Genomic DNA, 18589 nt, shown 5'->3' on the forward strand with positions numbered 1-18589 from the left:
AGTGAGAGGCCCGCGTACAGCAAAAAAATAAAAAATTTTAAAAAAAAGTCCCATCTGGGGTAGATGGACTTGGACGGGGATAGAGGGGAAGGGCTTGGTGTGAAGGGAGAAAGGGGTGTTTAGTGAAGCAACCCACTTCCTCCTTCTGGTCCCAACCTACCAGTGTGGGGCAGCTAAGGGGTGACAGCATAAGTTCTATAAGGTCACAGACAGCTCCTGGCACATAGTAGGTGCTCAATAAATATTTCTAATTAACAAATAAGGGGGTGGAGTGATGGAGGAGAAATGAAGGAAGGCAAAAGTTCACTTGTCCTGGGTCCTTGCTGAGACCAAGCTGGGCTGAGAACCAGGAGGGCAGCCACCCAGGACATGCCAGGAAATGGCTTTGAAGTCCCCCAGCCCTGGCGCTGCTCTTCCTAGCTGTGACCTTTGCAGCCCTCATTCTTCCCCATAAACAAGGGGTGACAGATAACACTACGGTATCACCTACAGGGCTGTACAAGGCCAGGCCCAAGAGGCTGGGATGCTCTGTGCCGCTGTAATATAGTCTTGTCTCTCGCTGCTTGGCAACAGCCTCCTCTTCTCAGGCCACCCCCTGAACTCCCCCACATCCCAATATTCCCCTGGATCCCACCTATATGGCCCTTTTTCCTTTCCGGGAAGGAAAGCCCGGGATGATGACGGCTCCAGCCCACTCACATCCTACTCACCTGGGATCACACACACACCCTGGCAACCGACGGCTCCTAATTTGGCATTTGTTTGTCATTTACACCCCTCCTTGGGCCCCCTCCTCGGGCCCCCTCCTCACCCTCTTCCCCTAACCCAGGCCTACAAACGACAAAAGCCCACACCAGGCTGGAGCAAAACTCACTGTGGCCCGTTCACTCTGCGTCCTTGGGCGGGGCCTCCCGCTTCTGGACCTCTGCTTCCCATCTGTGTAATGTGGTGGTGAGGGGGCGTGGATTAAGAGATCGCTTCTCCAGATATTTAGAGATTCTGACATTTCTGGGATCAGTTTGCGTTTTAACTTCAGACAGACCAGAGTTCAGATCCTGGCCAGGGAAACAGGCAGCCTTGATATTACGAGAAAGACTCCGAGAACAGGCCCGCAGACGCCCGGAGCTACAGCTCACCCCTGAGCATTCTCAGCTCAAGCCTGGGCAGAGGGACAAAGGCCCTGAGGGCTCACTGGGCTCTCCTACCTCCACCATAAATCCCCAGCTTTTTATTTCTGCCCCACCTTTCCAGTCTTCTCTCTGTCGTTCTCAGTAGCGGCATCATGAGCTACCATTCCCCCAATTTCTTCTTGGTGAAACAAGGCTTGAAGCTCCCCCTCCATCTGGGGTGCTGACCCTAAGGCCCTTCTAAGTGGAGGTTCTAGAGCTGCCTCGGCTTCCACTCTGCCCTTTCCTGCATCCTGCCCGCATCGCTCCAAGAATGCGCCCCACTTTCCCATGCCCGGCCTGGCGCTCGCCTCCTTTATCTCCACAGGGAATACCTGTCTCCCTGCTCCCCATGGCCCCCTCCCACTTCTTGCCCATCCAGCTCAAACCTCCAGCACGGAGTCTACACTGATCACTCACTCCTCAAGTCACTCAGCCATGTCTCTCCCAGACACTGCTCCCCAGAGAAGAGGCTTACCAGCCCTATGTGACCTTAAGACCCTGCAGACCAAGGAACTCCTGCAATTATTTGTCTCTGTCCCTCACCCTTGCCCCCCAGCACCGTGAGAACACAGTAGGTGCCTGCTAAAACAACGATAATAACCATTACCTGAAAAATAATGAATTATAATTGCTTATTGACCATTCATTCTTTACAATGCTCAGATCTCAGCATTTTACAGGTATCATTTCAGTTCATCCTCCCAAGCCCCCCATAGACTTGTCATTCCTACCCCTTTGTCTTCAACTGAGGAAATTGAGGCTCAGAGAGGTGAAATGATTTGCCCAAGGTCACATAGCCAGGAGATGGCAGTCATAAGACTGGAATTTAAGTTCTTATCCACCGCCCTACTTGGCCTCCCTCCAATCCACACATAAAGGAGGGGATATGTGAGAAGCTGTGACCTGCCAGTGATGGGGCTATGGGGGTCCCATAGAAACCAGCCCAGCCCAGGGCCAGAGGCAGATTCCATAAATAAAACTTCACAACCTTCTATTAGGTACCTACTCTGTACAAAGCCCTATGCTAGGTGCTGGGAGCACAGAATATTACATGAGACATCTGGAACTCACAATCTAGCAAGAGAGACAAGCCACGTCCCAGGATAAAGTCAAGAGCAAGCAGAACTTGTCCCCAGAGGAGACCCGATAAGGTGCTAAGGGAATGCAGAGGACAGCAAGACAAATCTCCCTGTGGGGTTGGGGACGGGAGGGCTCACAAGGCTTTGGGGGACAGAGGTTGGCATCTGAGCTGAGCCTTGACAAGGCAGGCAGGATTTCAACAGTGACTGGGGAAGGACGGGGTGTGGCATTCCTGGCAGAGATGAACCCAGGAAGTTGAGGCAAAGACACAGGTAAGCACTGGGTGTGTCCCAGGAGCCACAGCAAATGCATTCTCCAAGCCCCTCCCCTTGGCACTGGTCCCAGGTGTCTGGCCATGAAGAGAGGCCACCATGAGCGTCCCCAGACTCCCAGGCAGCTGATTCATTCTGGTAAGCGGGCGTGGAAAGGGAGAGAGTGCTGAGTGCCTCGGCGCATGGTCTGCCAGAAGGGGCTCAAGGGGCTAGAATCCAGGCTCTGTACAGACTCTCTCAAGATGGGAGATGCTAAAGGGAGGAAGTGGCCCCACCAGAAGTGGGTGATGCTGGGGAGGAAACAAGGAAAGGGGCAAAGACTGTGAATTGGGCAGCAGGAGACCTGGCTTCCAGAACTACAGATCAAAGCTGCGTGGGACCTTGGGCTTATCCTGTCCAACCCTCATTTTTACAGCTGGGAAAACTGAGGCCCAGATAGGGGAAGAGACCGGTTCGCAGTCCCTTCGCAGCAGAACCAGCCATGTGCTGAGAGGTAGGAGAAATCTGCCTTCAATGCTTCACTCTGCCATGACCCCCCAGCGACCTTCTCCAGTCATTAGGCTCCCACTCAACAAAACAGCCCTGAAGTCGGCAGTTCTGAACTTTTCTGGGTCGTGACTCAGAGACTCACGTGGTGCCTGTGGATCCTTTCCCAAGGACAGGGAACACTCTGAGAATTGTGCATGCCGTTTTGGAAGTTCACAAACATCTGAGACCAGCGTTCCCCGAGGGCAGTCTGAGAACCCTCTGTGTCCCAGTCACCTCGACTGGAACCTATTAAAACAGGCTGATTCCAGGGCCCCCACCACGTGGTGCTCAGCCGCTCTCCTTTTAGCTGGTTCACAGATTGAACATAGAGAGGGCTCTGTGGCTAGAAGTTTTAAAGCCACTGCTCATTAATCAAGGTCCCTTCTGGTTGAGCCACCTGCTCAAGCTGGCCCTGGTCATGGTCATGGTCGTGGTGAGGGTGAGAGGAGGCCCAGCAAGCTGACTGCAGCTGGCTAGGTTCTGAATTGACGTTCTGAGATCAGCAGCCCTGCCTGGGAGAGAGTCCGGACTCCTGGGCTGCACTTGGGGCGGGAGGAGGGTTCCTATCAACCCCAGCCTAAAGGCTCTTTTCCTCTCTCCAGACTCTCACTCCAGCCCTCAGCCAGGTCCGGCTCCCTTCCTTTTCCTTTCTACACAACTCTGCTCCTGAATCTCCGTTTCCTGGCTGCAGCCTCTGCCTCCCTCCCCTCCATCACCGAGCCTGACAGAGGACCTCCAAGCCCCCAAGCACCCTTCTGAGGAGATAAAACTATCATGCTTTGCAGATGATAAGCTCATTTAATTGGGAGACTCAAGATAATCAATGAAGAACTGAGGTGGCCAGTGACAAAACAACATCTAAAGAAAAAGCCAAGCGCCTGCAGTCCTGCCCTGTTACCTGCTCTTGACGCAGCATCTCTCCAACAGGTGGGCAGCTGCCTAGAACCAGAGGGGCTCAGAGCCTTGTCCTTCCTGGTAGGAAGGCCAGTCCCTGATGGGGTGACAGCATAGGTTTAGGAAGCAGGAGACCCCACTCTCTGAGCCAAGAATCTGTTCTCCAAATTTGAGCAAGTGTGCATCCCTCTGTGGACCCCTAAACGTTGTCACAGCCTCCATCCGGGGCAGTATAGGAAAGACTCCAGACCACCTGTGGGCTTTGGCTAGATCTGGCTTTAAATCCAACTGTGCCACTTGCTGGCTGAGGACTGGGTAGGCCTTGGGCAAGTTATTTAGCCTCCTTTAATAAAGTGGGGACCGTAATCTCTGCCTCACTGGGTAGTTGCAAGGATTAAAAGACGTAAGGCGCATAAACCACTGAGCACAGGGCCTGGCACATGGTGAGCCAATAAACGTAAGCACTTGTTTATCAGTCACCAGAGCGAGCCTCTGACGAGGAAGACTCTAGGCTTTCTAATTCTTAGGTGGCCTCAAGCAACCCCCAAACCACCCACCGGAACTGGGTCTGGAGGCTTTATCTTTAGAGCTTTAACCCAGAGAGATGATGGGGAGAGAGAGGAGGGGGAGGTAGGGGAAGGGAGAGAAAGAAGACGGAGAAGAGGAGGGAGGAAGGGAAAGGAAAATCGAGGGGGGGGCGGCCTGGCTTCCCCAGCTTGGGGGAAAGGAAGGTGACCTCAGGGAAGCTGCCAACACAGGATAAGCCTTCTCTCCTTCCCGGAGCCTCCCCAGGCCCGCCAAGGCAAGGCTTAAAGGGACACAGTCTGCTGAGAAGCACCGCCCTGGCTGTCAGCAGGGACACTGAAGCCTTGGGTTACCTCCAGGTTCTGGCTCCCCACGCGGCTGCTGCCTGCCCATGACGGCCTCCTCCCCTGGAGCAGGCAGAGACGGCCAGAGCCGGGCTGAGAACAAAACCACTTGCCCATTCAGCCTGCAGAGGCACTACTCGCTCACTTAGGACTCAGGGACCCCCTTGTGGATTCTGATCCTGACTCAGCAGGACTCCCCCCACTGGGTCCCCACCTCCGGGTCCCATGCGGAGCCCTCTCCAGGCCTCTACCTGCCCCAAGGTCCTGCTTCGGAGGCTGAAGTTGCGACTAGGGAAACAGCACCGTTCAGACTCTAAACAGGAACCACAAATGAGGTGTTCCGATTGCCACTGACCAGCTGTGTGACCTGAGGGGTGTCACTTCCCTCAGAGCATGTTTCCTTCCTCTGGCTAATGAGGGCAACGGAGGACGAGGAGTTTCTCTAAGGTTCTCCCAACTCCGACAGCAGCTATCCTGCTGGTAGGATACCTTGGAGCACAAAGGGGCAAAGAGTACTTGCCGCAGAAGAGGAGTGTGCCGAGCTGGGCTCTGCTGAGAGTGCCGTGGATGTGGCAATGGCCAAGGGTTATTATGAAGATGACGATTATAATTTAAAAACACAGCCACAAACTCTAAAGCAGTTTACAAAGAGCTTTGTCATTATCCCCTGGGATTCACAATCTGGTGACTTAAGTAGAGCTGGACGATGATTATTCATATTTGGCAGATAAGGAAAGTGAAGCAAGATTTAAGTGGCTTGTGACTTCCCTGGTGGCGCAGTGGTTAAGAATCTGCCTGCCAATGCAGGGGACACAGGTTCGAGCCCTGGTCCGGGAAGATCCCACATGCCGCGGAGCAACTAAGCCCGTGCACCACAACTACTGAGCCTGCGCTCTAGAGCCCGTGAGCCACAACTACTGAGCCCATGTGCTGCAACTACTGAAGCCCGCACGCCTAGAGCCCATGCTCCGCAACAAGAGAAGCCACCACAATGAGAAGCCTGCACACCGCAACAAAGAGTAGCCCCCACTCGCCACAACTAGAGAAAGCCTGCACATAGCAACGAAGACCCAACACAGCCAAAAATAAATAAACTAATTAAAAAAAAAAAAGATTTAAGTGGCTTGTCCAGGCTACTAAGTGTAGAGAAGGGGGAGTCAAAGCAGAAGCAGTAATTACGGGGTGCCTGCTGTGCGTCACCTCACTAGGCTCACTCATATCTGTTATCTTGACCAAGTGTCACCACCACAACCCGGCACTGCAGGTGCTACTGTCCCCGTTTCAGAGAAGAGGACACTGAGGCTGAGAAAAAGCCTCATGGCTGCTCCATTGCAAAGCCTGGATTGGGACCTGGGCTTGTGGGACTCCAAGACCTGCAGTCTTTTCCATCTTCCTGTATGTACTTAGTTGAATAGTGTCCCCCCAAATTCACGTCTACACAGACGCTCAGAATGTGACCTTATTTGGAAATAGAGTCTTTGCGGAAGCAATGAGTTAAAATAAAATGAGGTCATGCTGGATACGGGTGGGTCCTAAACCCAAGATGACTGGTGTCCTTAGAAGAAGAGATGACACAGAGACACACCAGAGAAAGGGAAGAAAGCCACGTGACAACAGAGGCAGATGCAGCTGCAAGCTAAGGAGCTCCAAGGATTACTGGCCGCCACCAGAAGCTAGGAGAGGGGCACAGAACAGATGCCCCTGCCACCCACCTCAGAGCTTTCAGAGGGAACCAACATTGCCAACACCCTGCTTTCTGACTTCTAGCTCCACACTGCGAGAGAATAAATTTCTGCTTTTTAAAGACACCCAGATTGTGGTATTTCAATAAGCAGCCCTAGGAAATTAATACACAGTGAGTCCATTGAGCAGCAGACCTGAGACTCTTAAATTCCATTTTTCAGATTCCCACTCATTAGGCAGCCTTGGAGGTTAATGGAGTCCTGGGGCCCATGGAGGAGTCCTTCTCATCTCTCCTTCACTTCCTTGGTTCAGGCTGGCCTGAAGTCCATCAACTGGGCTTCTTCCATGTCCCAGGTGTCTAGCCATCCCACTGGGCCCTTCCATCATGCACATAAGCACCCTTTGAGCCCCGACTCCAGATGGACCATCCTCCCCCTCCACCCAGGCCAGCCTCTACCACCACCTGGAGAGCTGTGGTTTTGAAATGCAAATCCGATCCTTCCTGGCTAGCTTAATCTTCTTCCCTAACTCTTCACAGCCTGTAGGACCCAGGCTTTTCAGCCTGTGCCAGATCTGGCCTCAAATTCCTCTTTATCTCCAGCCACTCACCCCACCTGTCCCCACCCCTCACCGCCTTCTGCTCCAACCACATGGAACTATTTGTATTTCCCCTAACAAGTCGTGGTGCCTTTGCACATGCTGCTCCAACTACCTGGAAAATAAAATCCAGCCCAACCGCATTTTCCTCCAAGAACAGCCATACCTTGCCACCTTGTACATTGTTCATCTTTACAGGTCTGCCCTGCGCGCTCAGCCTGGGAACACTGTTGTATTCATTTCTGTCACTGTAGGCCTAGGGCCCAGTATAAAGGCATTCAAGAATGTTGAACTGTGGAGTAGCCATAACAGTAGCAATTGCTACCATTTACCAAATATTTACTATGTGCTCAGCACTGTGCCGAGCATTCCACGTATGTTACTTCATTTCACTCTCAAAACAACCCTTTGAAACGGATGCTATTACTGATCCTGTTTTACAGGTGAGAAAATGAAGACATGAAGTCACTTGCCCAAGTCCACGCAACTAGTAGGTAGCGAAGACAGTGCTCCATACTCTAGCGCCAGTGCTAGTAACCAATGTTAGGTACACCATCCATCCTAATACCCTCATTTTACAGAAGAGGAAACAAGCAAGAAAGGAAGAGTGACTTGCCCACAGTCAGGTAACAAGACGTGGACCTAGATCTTTAGATTCCTTATTCAATGTTCTTCCTCTTCTCATTCTTGCAGGATCTTAATCCAGGAGGACACAGAAAACAAGGTAGGCTGTATCTCCTAGAGGGCTTTTTCCCGTCTCCCCTAGAGCAGAGCCCAGCATAGGCCTGGCCACACAACAGGGGCTCAAATCTATAGCCAGGCGACTTAGCAGTAAAAAAAACCAGATGAATCTACTTCAACAAAGTCTGAAGCCTGGGGACGTCCCTCGTGGTCCAGTGGTTAAAAATCCACCTTCCAATTCAGGAGACGCAGGTTCGATCCCTGGTTGGGGAACTAAGATCCCACATGCCCGGGGCAACTAAGCCCGCGCACCACATCTACCGAGCACACGCCACAACTAGAGAGCCTGTGTGCTGCAACTACAGAGCCCATGCGCTCTGGAGCCCACACGCCACACTAGAGAGAAGCCCGCGTGCTGCAACTAAAATCTGACGCAGCCAAAAAAGAAAAGTATGAAGCTGCTTAGATATTACAATGTCAGGCCTCGAGAGGACAAAGGGTATCATTTAATACCATCTCCCATATTATAAAGTCATCCATTCAACAAATTTATTGAACACCAGTCATAAGCCAGACATGGTGTGGTGGCACTAGGAAGACTGATAAGCAAGTTTGTGCCCAGATGGCATTTTCAATCCAGTGAGGAGAGACAAACAACTAACAAGTTCATGTATAATTACTTACTCTCATAAGTGTTATGAAATACAGGGAGCTATAAGAAGGTATAACAGGAAAAACTGAGTTATCTTAAAGGAGTTGTTGGTGAAGGCTCCCCTGAGAAAGTGATTCTTCAGCTGAAATCTGAAGAGTGGGAGTTAACCAACATAAGAAGCAGGGGGGGCTTCCCTGGTGGCGCAGTAGTTGAGAGTCCGCCTGCCGATGCAGGGGACACGGGTTCGTGCCCCGATCTGGGAAGATCCCATGTGCTGCGGAGCGGCTGGGCCCGTGAGCCATGGCCGCTGAGCCTGCGCGTCCGGAGCCTGTGCTCCGCAACTGGAGAGGCCACAACAGTGAGAGGCCTGCGTACTGAAAAAAAAAAAAAAAAAAAGAAGCAGGGGAAGGGTGTGGTAGACGGAGGGAACAGCATGTGCAAAATCCCAGAGGCAAAAGAGCTCCTGCTGCCTAGATGAACTAAAAGAAGGCCAGAGTGACTGGTTTCTAGAGAGGTGGGCAGGCCTTGTAAATCAACATAAGAAATGGAGAAACGAAGCAGAGCAGGGAAACCCCTTGCTCAGAACCTAGCCCAGGGCAGATGCTGTCAACAAGTCATTGAATTATTTTGTGAGGGCGTGATTTGTCCAAGATCACAAGGAAGACCTGGGACTTGAAGCCAGAACCTCTACTTGCCAGGTTAGGGCTGTCAGCTACTTCAGGTGTGTGTGTGGAAGGGGGCAGGAGATGCTTTCCAGGTGTTTCATCCTATAGGAGGTTCCAGCTCCCTGCCTGCTCCTCTCTTGAGCTCTAATGTGCATCAGGATTTCCTGTGTTTGTTAAAACATAGACTGCTGGGCCCCACCCCCAGAGTTATTGATTCAGTAGATCTGGCGGGAGCCCCAAGAATTTGTATTTCTAACTAGATCCTAGGTAACCCTGCTGCTGCTGGTGGGGTGACCATACTTTGAGAACCACTGCTCTAGACTAGAATATACGAGGGCAAGGAGGAGTGGTGAGTGGGGCCCATGGCCAGGATCCTTGGGAGCTAAAAGGGTAGATTCCTAAATGTGGGTAACAATGAGACAAACTCTAGCACTCTGAGAAAGGGAAGGGGACTCAAAGTCTCAGAATCCAGCCTACTAGCTGCTCAGCTAGGGAAACTGAGGCTTAGGGGGTTTAGACCCTTATATAAGAGAAGCTCAATAAAAATGTGTTGAGTGAACAGCTAAAAACATGAAAGGTTTGACCAAAGTCCAAAGGAAACCCCTGCACCAAATTCCAGGGCTCCTGAGCTGCAGACCAGAGCCTTTCCTACCCTGGGAAAGGGATTCAGGAAAGGGGACAGCAAGCTCAGCTTTCCCCCAGCTTCTGCTGCCTTCAGTAGGGAAACATTTTTAAAATTGCAAAAATCTGCTGTTGGCCCCCAATCCTATCACCCATCCACCCTCCTTCCTTTCACACTCCCAGCTCCCTCCCTTTACACTCCAAATCCTGTGCACTTTATCCTGGCAAGCTGAGTAGCAGAGGGGGAGGTGAAGTTCTAGGGAAGAAGAACTGGAAGTGGAGGGTGAATTCTTACACTTGGATAGCCTTCTTCCAGAACACTTCCTTCCTCTTGTAAGAGTCTCGGTTTCTATCCTCATATCCAGTCTAATCCCAGTCTACCTACATTTCAGTACCAGCATCTGAAACCCACAAAGCCGGGGGCTAAATTTCCAAACCACCTTTTCACCCAGTTTTTCTAAAATAGGGTGGCCCTGGACAAAATTTTTCTATCCTATTCCAGTTGGCAGCAAAATGCCACTTATCTTGCAAACCCACATGCACAGACTCACTAACATACAAACAGTTATGTGTACATAAAAACAAATATACTAAAACTCATTAAGAAACACATACACATAGACTTCAAGAGATGCATTATTCACTGTTCACTGATAAAATACATCTGCACCCCCAAATGCACAAGAAACACACACATGCACACATCTCCAAATGCATGCGCTGCACCGATACATGAAGAACGGAGTAAGACACACCCAGAGACCTCTCTCAAAGTAGACATCTGAGGGGGCGTTCCTTGGAGGGGGGGCACTGGCCCTTTAAGAGAGTGGTTCTCCCTCCTCCCTTCAGGGCACCTAAGGTGCGGCTCTACCCTAGGGAGCTGGGAGGGGTGAGGATGGGAGTGCGGCTGAGCTGGCCAGGCCCAGTCTGGCTCTGGCCGACTATCCCCGCACCACGACAGGAAATGGATCCCTGAACCGACTGGGTCACCAGCCTGGGGACCGCTGTCTCCACCATCACCAACACACACACCCGGGCTCCAGGCAGGACACGCCCTCCGCTCCAGCGGGCCCCTCTGTCAGCCCGGCTCCCTCTGGCCCCCGGGGTGTGGCCGCCCACCTGCCGGCAAGGAGTCTAGGCCCAGCGGGGACGCTCCCGCCGCTGCCGCCGCCCTCTGCCCCGGCCAGGTGCCCGGTTCCCGGCGACGGCAGCGCTTCGGCCGCCGCCCCCACCCCTTCCTCCAGGCTGTGCGGAGACAAAGCCGCGCACACGCACACGGGGGCTACGCGGGGCTACGCGGGTGCACACCCGCCTTCACACGCGCACACACGGGGACTCACAGTGGCGCGCGCGCACACACACACACTCCGCCACAGGTTCCAGCCACAAGCGAAGCCACTGGCACACACCCTCATCCAAATGTACACACACTCGGCTACACATTCAGACACACCCTCTCATAAACACATTCACGCATAGACGCGCGCACACACACCGCCCAGCCCAGACGCGCGGAGACACACAGGGCACACACCCTCTCACACACACACAGATGCACACCCGCTGCACACCCGCACGCGCGCACACACCGATCATCCACTTGCACAGACCCACGGGCACACGCGCGCTCACACCCAGCACACACCCGGCGACGTGGACCCCGACACACATACCGCGCCAGCACTGAAACGCACAAACCGAGGCCCGGGGCTCCCGGCTCGGGCGCCCGCCCCCCGCCTCCCGGCTCGGGCGCCCGCTCCCCGCCTCCCGGCTCAGGCGCCCGCCCCCCGCTTCGGTGCTGTCCAGCCCCCCGGAGCCTGCCCGCCGGCCTGTCAGTGCTCGAGGACGGGAAACCGAGCCTGGAGCCCTCGGTGATCACCCTCCCCACACACACCAGCCCAGACGCGGCGGGGTCCCCGGGGCCTGGAGGAGGCGGCTAACCTGGCTGCGGCGGCGCGGCTTCCGGGCGCTGTCTGTCCTCGGTCGGTCTGTCCCGCGGCCGCTCGGCGGGCTCCGAGGCGCACTTGAGCTGCGCACAAATGCCCCGCTCGCTCGCTTGCTCGCTAGCTCCCTCCCTCCCGCGGCGCAGCCCCCTCCCCGCCCGCCTCCCTCACCCGGTCTCCCCCCTCCGCCCCGCCCCGGCCGGCTCCCCAAGAGGAAGCGGCGGCGATCCCGGCCGCCGCGGCAGCCACGGGCGAGCGAGCGAGCAACCCGGAGGAGCGCCGCCTGAGCCGGGGCCGCGCGTAGGGAGGAGCCGCGCGGGCCCCTGGGGAGAGGAGGAAAGGAGGGGGCTGAGCCCTGCGAGCCCGCCTGGCGCTGGTGACCCGCCGCCCGCTCCCCAACGTGGGCCGGCGCCTACCTGTGTCGCCGCGGAGCTCGGAGGCTGGGGCGAGCGGCGGGGCGACGAAGAGGAGACCCCACCCTGGGCCCCCTCGCCCTTCCCATCCCAGCCCGGTGGGCTCGGGCCCCGCCCCCCGCCCCCTCCTGGTCCCAGCCAGCGCCAACCTCGGTTTTCCCTGGCCCAGACGCCTCGGCTCTCGGCCCGGTGGCCCGGGCTAACCCCACGGCCCGGCGCCCAGCTCGCCGGCCTCCTCCACCTCCAGCCCTGACCTGGCCGACGCCCACCCGCCTCCCCGCCGCCCTCCCATTGTTCCCGCGGCCCGAGCTCGAGGAAGACCGCGCCGCGCATTCCAACCCCACCTCAGGTGGCGATACCTCTGGACCCTTGGGGAGGGGACCCCCAAGGGCTGGACCCTGGCTCTGGGCGCCGACGCCCACCCTCCACAATCGCAGGCACGCCCAAAGTAAAGAGCTTTCCTAAATTAGAGTTAAAATCACCACTGCCCTTATAGGTGCTCCTTCAGGTCCTAGTAAAAACTGAGGCTGGGGGGGGGTGGGTAGGAACCACCCCAAGGTCAGCAAGCCTGAGATAGCAGCGAGGAGAAGGTGGGGAACAGATTAGGTATCCACATTACATAGAAGAAGAAACGGGGAATTCCTGCCCAGGGCTCCTGGGACAGGGACAGGCCCTCCAGAGCTGCAGGGAATAATGAGCCTGACCTCCTTTGTTAGATACTACATAAAACACAGAGACGTGGAAGAAGCACTTTCAGAGGTTTTACTGGATGAAAAGGCCTACTAAGTGCAGGAACTCTCACCTACTTTGTCTCACTTAGCCCTGACCGTGGTCCTATGCAGCAGCTGTGATCATCCCCATTTTATAGATGAAAGCGTGTCCTAGGTCTCTCCAGCAGGCAGCGCAGAACCAAGATGAAGCCCAACAATTATTCAAGTTCTTCACTGCGATTCCCCCCTCCAGTATAGGATACTAAGTGCCAGGTGAGCAGCTAAGAACATAAGAAATCAAGGAGGGCAGGCCTAGTTTGGGCCTGGAAAGACTTCCGCAAACTAAAAGAGGGCAGAAGTGAGGGCACTGAGACCCCAAAGCAGGACTGAGTATGGCTTGTCCAGGGGAAAATTATAATTAATCATGAGAACTAATCATAGCTAATGTGTTTGGAGCACTTACTGTATTTCAGGCACTGTTCTAAGAGCTTTACTTGCACTAACTCATTTAATCCTATAACAACACTGTGGGATGGAGGTTATTTTTTAGGAAACTGAAACACAAAGATATTACATAGTTTATAAAGTGGCAGAGCCAGGATCCAAACCCAGGAAGCTGATTCCCAAGCCTGCACTTAACTACCACAGGCCAGAGAGAAGCAGGCCTGAATGCGAGGCAAAGGCATTTGAATTCTTAGGGCACCCACCGCAGCATGACTCTTTACTTGCCGTCTTCTGTCTCGCTATGTGTACCCAGTACCCAGTACACAGGGCCTGGAATATAGGCTCATCTGTTAAACTATTGCATGACTGAGGCTGGAGTGCAGAGGGCCGTGTGCAGGGCTTGGTTGCAGCTCTGTCTGCTGTGCTGGGCATTTTTATCAGTGGTTTTAGATGAAGCAGAATAAGGCATGAAACGCTAATCATATCTACAGCCATCAGGAAGTTGGGAGGGCCCTCAAACACTCCAGAAACCAAAATTAGTTTCCAAAAGGTCTCGGCAGCCTTGGAGCTGAGCTGGAACTAACAAGATGAGGTACCACAAGGGATAAATGTAAACTCCTGCCCTTCAGTCCAAACCACAGCAGTCCCACAAAACTTTCTGGGATGATGGAAATGTCCTAAATTGGCATTGTCTGATGTAGTAGCCACTAGCCACCTGTGGCTGTTGAGCCCCTAAAATGTAGCTCCTACAACTGAGAAACTAAAATTTTAATTTCAATTAATTTTAAAATTTTAACTTTTTTTTCTTTTTAAGTACTTTAAATGTAAATTGTCACATGGGGCTAGTGGCTGCCATATTGGACAAGTGCCCAAAATACAGGGTAGAAAGAATCCAGATTAAGAGCAGTTCTGGTGAAAATGACTTACAGGTTTGAATTGACCTCAAGCTCAACAATGCAATGTGGCTGCAAAAAAAGAAAGAAGGAAGGGAGGGAAGGAGGAAAGAAAAAAGGAAGAAGAGGAGGGACTCCCCTGATGGCGCAGTGGTTAAGAATCCACCTGCGAATGCAGGGGGCACGGGTTCAATCCCTGGTCTGGGAAGATCCCACATGCCGCGGAGCAGAGCCTCTGTGGTTCTAACTCTGTTAGCCTCTGTTAGAGGTTCTATGCTGCCCTGGGCTGATCACACCTGGACCACGGGGCTCAGCTCAGCCCCACGTTCTGAGGACTACACTGTCACACTGGAGCAAGTCTAGAAGAGACCAGATGCTGAGGACCTGGATGCCATGTTGTGTGGTGAATGAGTTAACTATCCTTGAGAAGGTAAAGCACTGGAGGATATAGTGGCTGTCTCCAAACGTCTGAAGGGCTGTCATACAGAAAGGGGATTTGATTTGTTTCTTATCATTTAGGTCTAGTAAACAAAATTAAAAACTCTGTGAACCCCTAAGCCCCCCTCTCCATGTCTAATTCCTCTTTCTGTTCCCCTCAGCACTTAATCCACCCAGGACCTGGCTCATATTAAACACAGATTTGCTGACAAATGGATGTGAAAGAATTCCACTCAGCTCAGGTGTGTGGACATCCAGGAGGAGAACTTCAGCTTATTATAAAGATCTCTAACAGTCAACACGATCCAAGAAAACAATGGACCACCCTGGGAGTGATGAACTCCCTGCCAATAAATGTATTCAAAGAAAGATTGGGTCTTCAACTGGAGGCTGAACTAGGAATCAGATGACCCTTCAAACCGAAAAATGAGCAAGTTCTATTAGAAGGGGAAAGACAAGATCAAGGCCATGCTTCCAGACAGTTACCTGGCTGTATATATAGAACAGATTGATATGAAGGGACCAGAGGCAGGGAGGACCAGTTAGGAACCACTGCAGTGGTCCATTAGGTGGCAGTGGGAATGGAAGGCCAAGGACAGGTGTGTGGTGACAGAAGCACTGGCCCTGGGCTGGAAGTCAGGAGCTACAGGTTTTAGTTCTGCCTCTGCCATTAACTTATTGTGGAGTATGGGGTAAATCCCTCCCCTTCTCTGGACTTCAGTTTCCCCATCTGTGAAATGCAGAATAATCTCCAAGTCCCTGCTAACTCTGGATTCTGTTTATGGGAAAGAGATTATGAAGGCTAACTGGGAAAATGTAGTAGACAGCCTTTATACACTTCAAAGGAACAATATCACTAGGCTCATACTATCATTGTTATTACAAAGGCTGCCTCCCCAGAACTTGGTGACTAGATTGGTAGGAATGGACAAGAAGGAGTCAATGGACTGCATGTGTAGGGGGTGGGCTCAGGGGACAAGGACCTCTGATCTTTGGGGAGCGTCAGCTAACCTCTCTATTCCTCCCCGAAGATCTGTGAAGACAGCGTGCTGTGTGCTGTCACCACATGAACTGCTTCCTCATTCCTTTGAGCCACACCTCATACTTGGCTAAGGGAAGCAATCAGTTCTAGGAAAAGTTAGACTCTGTTCCCCTCCTTTTAATGTTCCCAAATGACACCGGTTGTGGTCCTTCCCTTAAATAATAAGTATCATCTACGCATATGAAAACAGCCAATATTATTGCACTGTGTGCTAAGCACTTACATAGCTTTCTCACCCTGGGAGGTAGCTCTAATTATTATCCCCATTTTATAGATGAGGACACCCGTGGCTCATGGAGATTCGCAATTTTCCCACAGTTGCATAGTTTATGAAGGGGATTCCAATACAGGTCTGTGTGATGTCAAGGCTGCATTCCTAGAGGCTTCTAACATTTTACTATGTATTTTTACAACAGCTTAGGGAAGAGGGCAAGATGAGTACGGTCTCTAGGGTACAGCTGGGAAAACGGAAGCTCGGAAAGGTTAAATTAAGTCACTTGGACAAGTTAGTAAAGGCTTTCAATGTGCAGTTCACACTCTTTCCTGATCTCTGTTCCTCTCCTATGACCCAGCAGTGCTTTCCTCCTTCCCTGCAGCTTCCAGGGCCTCCCCAGTCTTCCTAGGCCTGATCGGTAGGTACTTGCCCAGACCATTTAAGAGAAGGACTTTTACTTGTCCTTTTTCTGGGGCATGGGGAGGGAGGAATTTCTGAAAGGCGAAAGTTAACTCCCATCTCCTCACTCACCACCACCAGCCCACACACCCCCCAGCCCAGGGCCTTGAGGTGACAGTGCTGAAGGCTTAGAGTGAGTCACGCAGAGCTGACCTGCCAGTCACCGGAGCATCAGGTGCTAAGCTTAGGTTAGAAGGGTGGAAAAGTAGGCCAAGTGTTCTCGTCCCCAGGAGCACGGCCCAGTTGCAGCTCAGGCCCCCCCCCCCCACATCTCATCCCCAAATACTGCAAACCCCGGAGGCAGAGGAGACGTGAGAAATCAGAATGCATTCCCACCCTTCAGAGGGGATAGGACAGTGAGTACAAAATAATATATACTTATAAAAAGCGATGGGGGTACGTGGTGACGAATTCCAAGGAGAGAAGTTCACAAAGGAGTTGAGATCACAGTGGAGTCTTAAAGGGTAAGTTGAACATGCAGAGGTAGAGGGGCACTCCAGGCTGCAGGAACGCACAGGCAGAAGCGCTAAAGCTTAGATGTATCTGCACACCATCTAGCAGGCAATAGGGAGGTATGGAGTGCACTATGGATTTGAGAAAGACTGCCTGAGTTTGAATCCTGGCTCTGTCCCTTCTCAGCTATTTGACCTTGGGCAAGTTACTTAACCCCTCTGGGAGAGATATCATTGTCTCCTATTATTTGCTCTCCCCCTTCCCAGTAAGCTTACACATTCTAGGCAGTTGCCATGTGACTCCAGAGGAAGGAGTACACTTCCCCAGACCAATGTCAGACTTGATCACATGACTTACTTTGGCCAGTGGAATTTGAGCTGGAGAGATATATGCCAGTTCTAGGCAGAAACTTGAAGAACCATTGCATGTTTTTAGTCTAAAATCAAACCTTTAATCTCTGCCACTGGAATGGCATGACCTGGATGGGGGCTGTGCCTTCAGCCTGGACCTTAGAGTGAAAAGACGCAGAAAGCAGAGCTGTAGCCAACACACAGCTGCCCCACAGCTATCTGTGTAATCTGAGGGAGAAAACTTTGTTGGAAGCCACTGAGATTTGGGGGTTGTTTGTTATCACATCATAACTTAGCATAACCTAGTGATTTTAGTAGTACTTACCTCATAAAACTGTTGTGAGGATTAAATAAGGTGATCTTGTGAAAAATGTATAACCATTTCATCAGAAATTGCATTATAAAATGATCACTCTGCCCATACATATATGGACATTTGATATACAACAGAAATGACATTTGCAAAAGCCTCGCAAAGGATGGTGTCACAGGTTGAATAGTATCCCCCCAAAATTCATTTCTACCTAGAACCTCAGAATATGACCTTAGGACTTCCCTGGTGGCACACTGGTTAAGAATCCGCCTGCCAGTGCAGGGGACACGGGTTCGATTCCTGGTCCGGGAAGATCCCACATGCCTCGGAGCAGCTAAGCCCGAGCTCCACAACTACTGAAGCCTGCACTCTAGAGCCCGTGCTCCACAACAAGAGAAGCCACCACAGTGAGAAGCCTGCTCACCTCAACGAAGCATAGCCCCTGCTCACTGAAACTAGAGAAAGCCCGTGTGCAGCAACGAAGACCCAATACAGCCAAAAAAAAAAAGAATATGACCTTATTGGAAATAGGATCTTTACAGATGTAATTAGTCAAGGATCTCAAGATTAACTCATCCTGGATTTAGAGTGTGCCCTAAATCCAATGACTGCTATCCATATAAGAAAACACATAGAAACAAAAAGAAGGCAATGTGAAGATGGAGGCAGAGACTACTGTGATGTGTCTACAAGCAAAGGAACACCAAGGATTGCTGGCAAACACCTGAAGCTAGGAGAAAGGCATGGATATTTTCTCCCTCCCCCCATGAGGAACCAACTCTGTCTACACCTCCATTTTGGACTTCTGGCCTCTTGAGCTGTGAGAGAATAAATTTCTGTTGTTTTAAGCCACCCAATTTGTGGTAATTTGTTATGACAGCCCTAGGAATTTAATACAGATGGATTATTTTTAAGTGATACTGAACAATTGGTTATTCATTTGGAAAACAATTAAATTGGATTCCTACCTCATAGCATACATAGTAATAACCTGTTGGATTAAAGACCTAAATTTGAAAAGCAAAACCTTAAAATCTTTAGAAGTAACTAAAGAAAATCATATTTAGGACTTCAGGGTACAGAGGAATTTCTTAAACAAGACATAAAAATCACAAATTGTATTACTCTGGGTTATCCATAGAAATAGAACCAGTAGCATATATATTCTATATATCTATGTCTATATCAATAGATAGAGAGATAGAT

At 51.8% G+C, this 18589-nt stretch overlaps 1 protein-coding gene and 1 long non-coding RNA gene across 9 annotated transcripts in view; one reads left to right on the forward strand and one right to left on the reverse strand.

The window, feature by feature from the left end:
- EPB41L1 (erythrocyte membrane protein band 4.1 like 1) overlaps positions 1 to 11780 on the reverse strand; it is a 127002-nt gene extending 115222 nt beyond the window's left edge. Inside the window, exon 1 of one of the 7 annotated variants that reach the window (XM_027078401.1) lies at positions 11653 to 11780. The gene's annotated coding sequence lies outside the window, so the exon portion shown is untranslated. The remainder of the gene's footprint in view (positions 1 to 11652) is intronic. The other 6 variants (XM_027078404.1, XM_027078398.1, XM_027078396.1 and 3 more) reach the window with 6 other exon arrangements.
- LOC113605246 (uncharacterized) lies at positions 882 to 17647 on the forward strand. Of its 2 annotated transcripts, XR_003427122.1 has the most exons (5): positions 882 to 2659; positions 2937 to 3014; positions 3652 to 3976; positions 7786 to 7816; positions 14714 to 17647. It is a non-coding gene; the product is annotated as an uncharacterized LOC113605246 (long non-coding RNA). The 2 variants fall into 2 exon arrangements; XR_003427120.1 differs by having other exon boundaries at positions 882 to 3014.
- Positions 17648 to 18589: the final 942 nt, after the last annotated feature.

This window comes from Aethalodelphis obliquidens, unplaced genomic scaffold (assembly GCF_003676395.1).
Source record: "Aethalodelphis obliquidens isolate GAN/ISIS:26980383/991018 unplaced genomic scaffold, ASM367639v1 scaffold42, whole genome shotgun sequence".
NCBI classification, from domain to species: domain Eukaryota; kingdom Metazoa; phylum Chordata; class Mammalia; order Artiodactyla; family Delphinidae; genus Aethalodelphis; species Aethalodelphis obliquidens.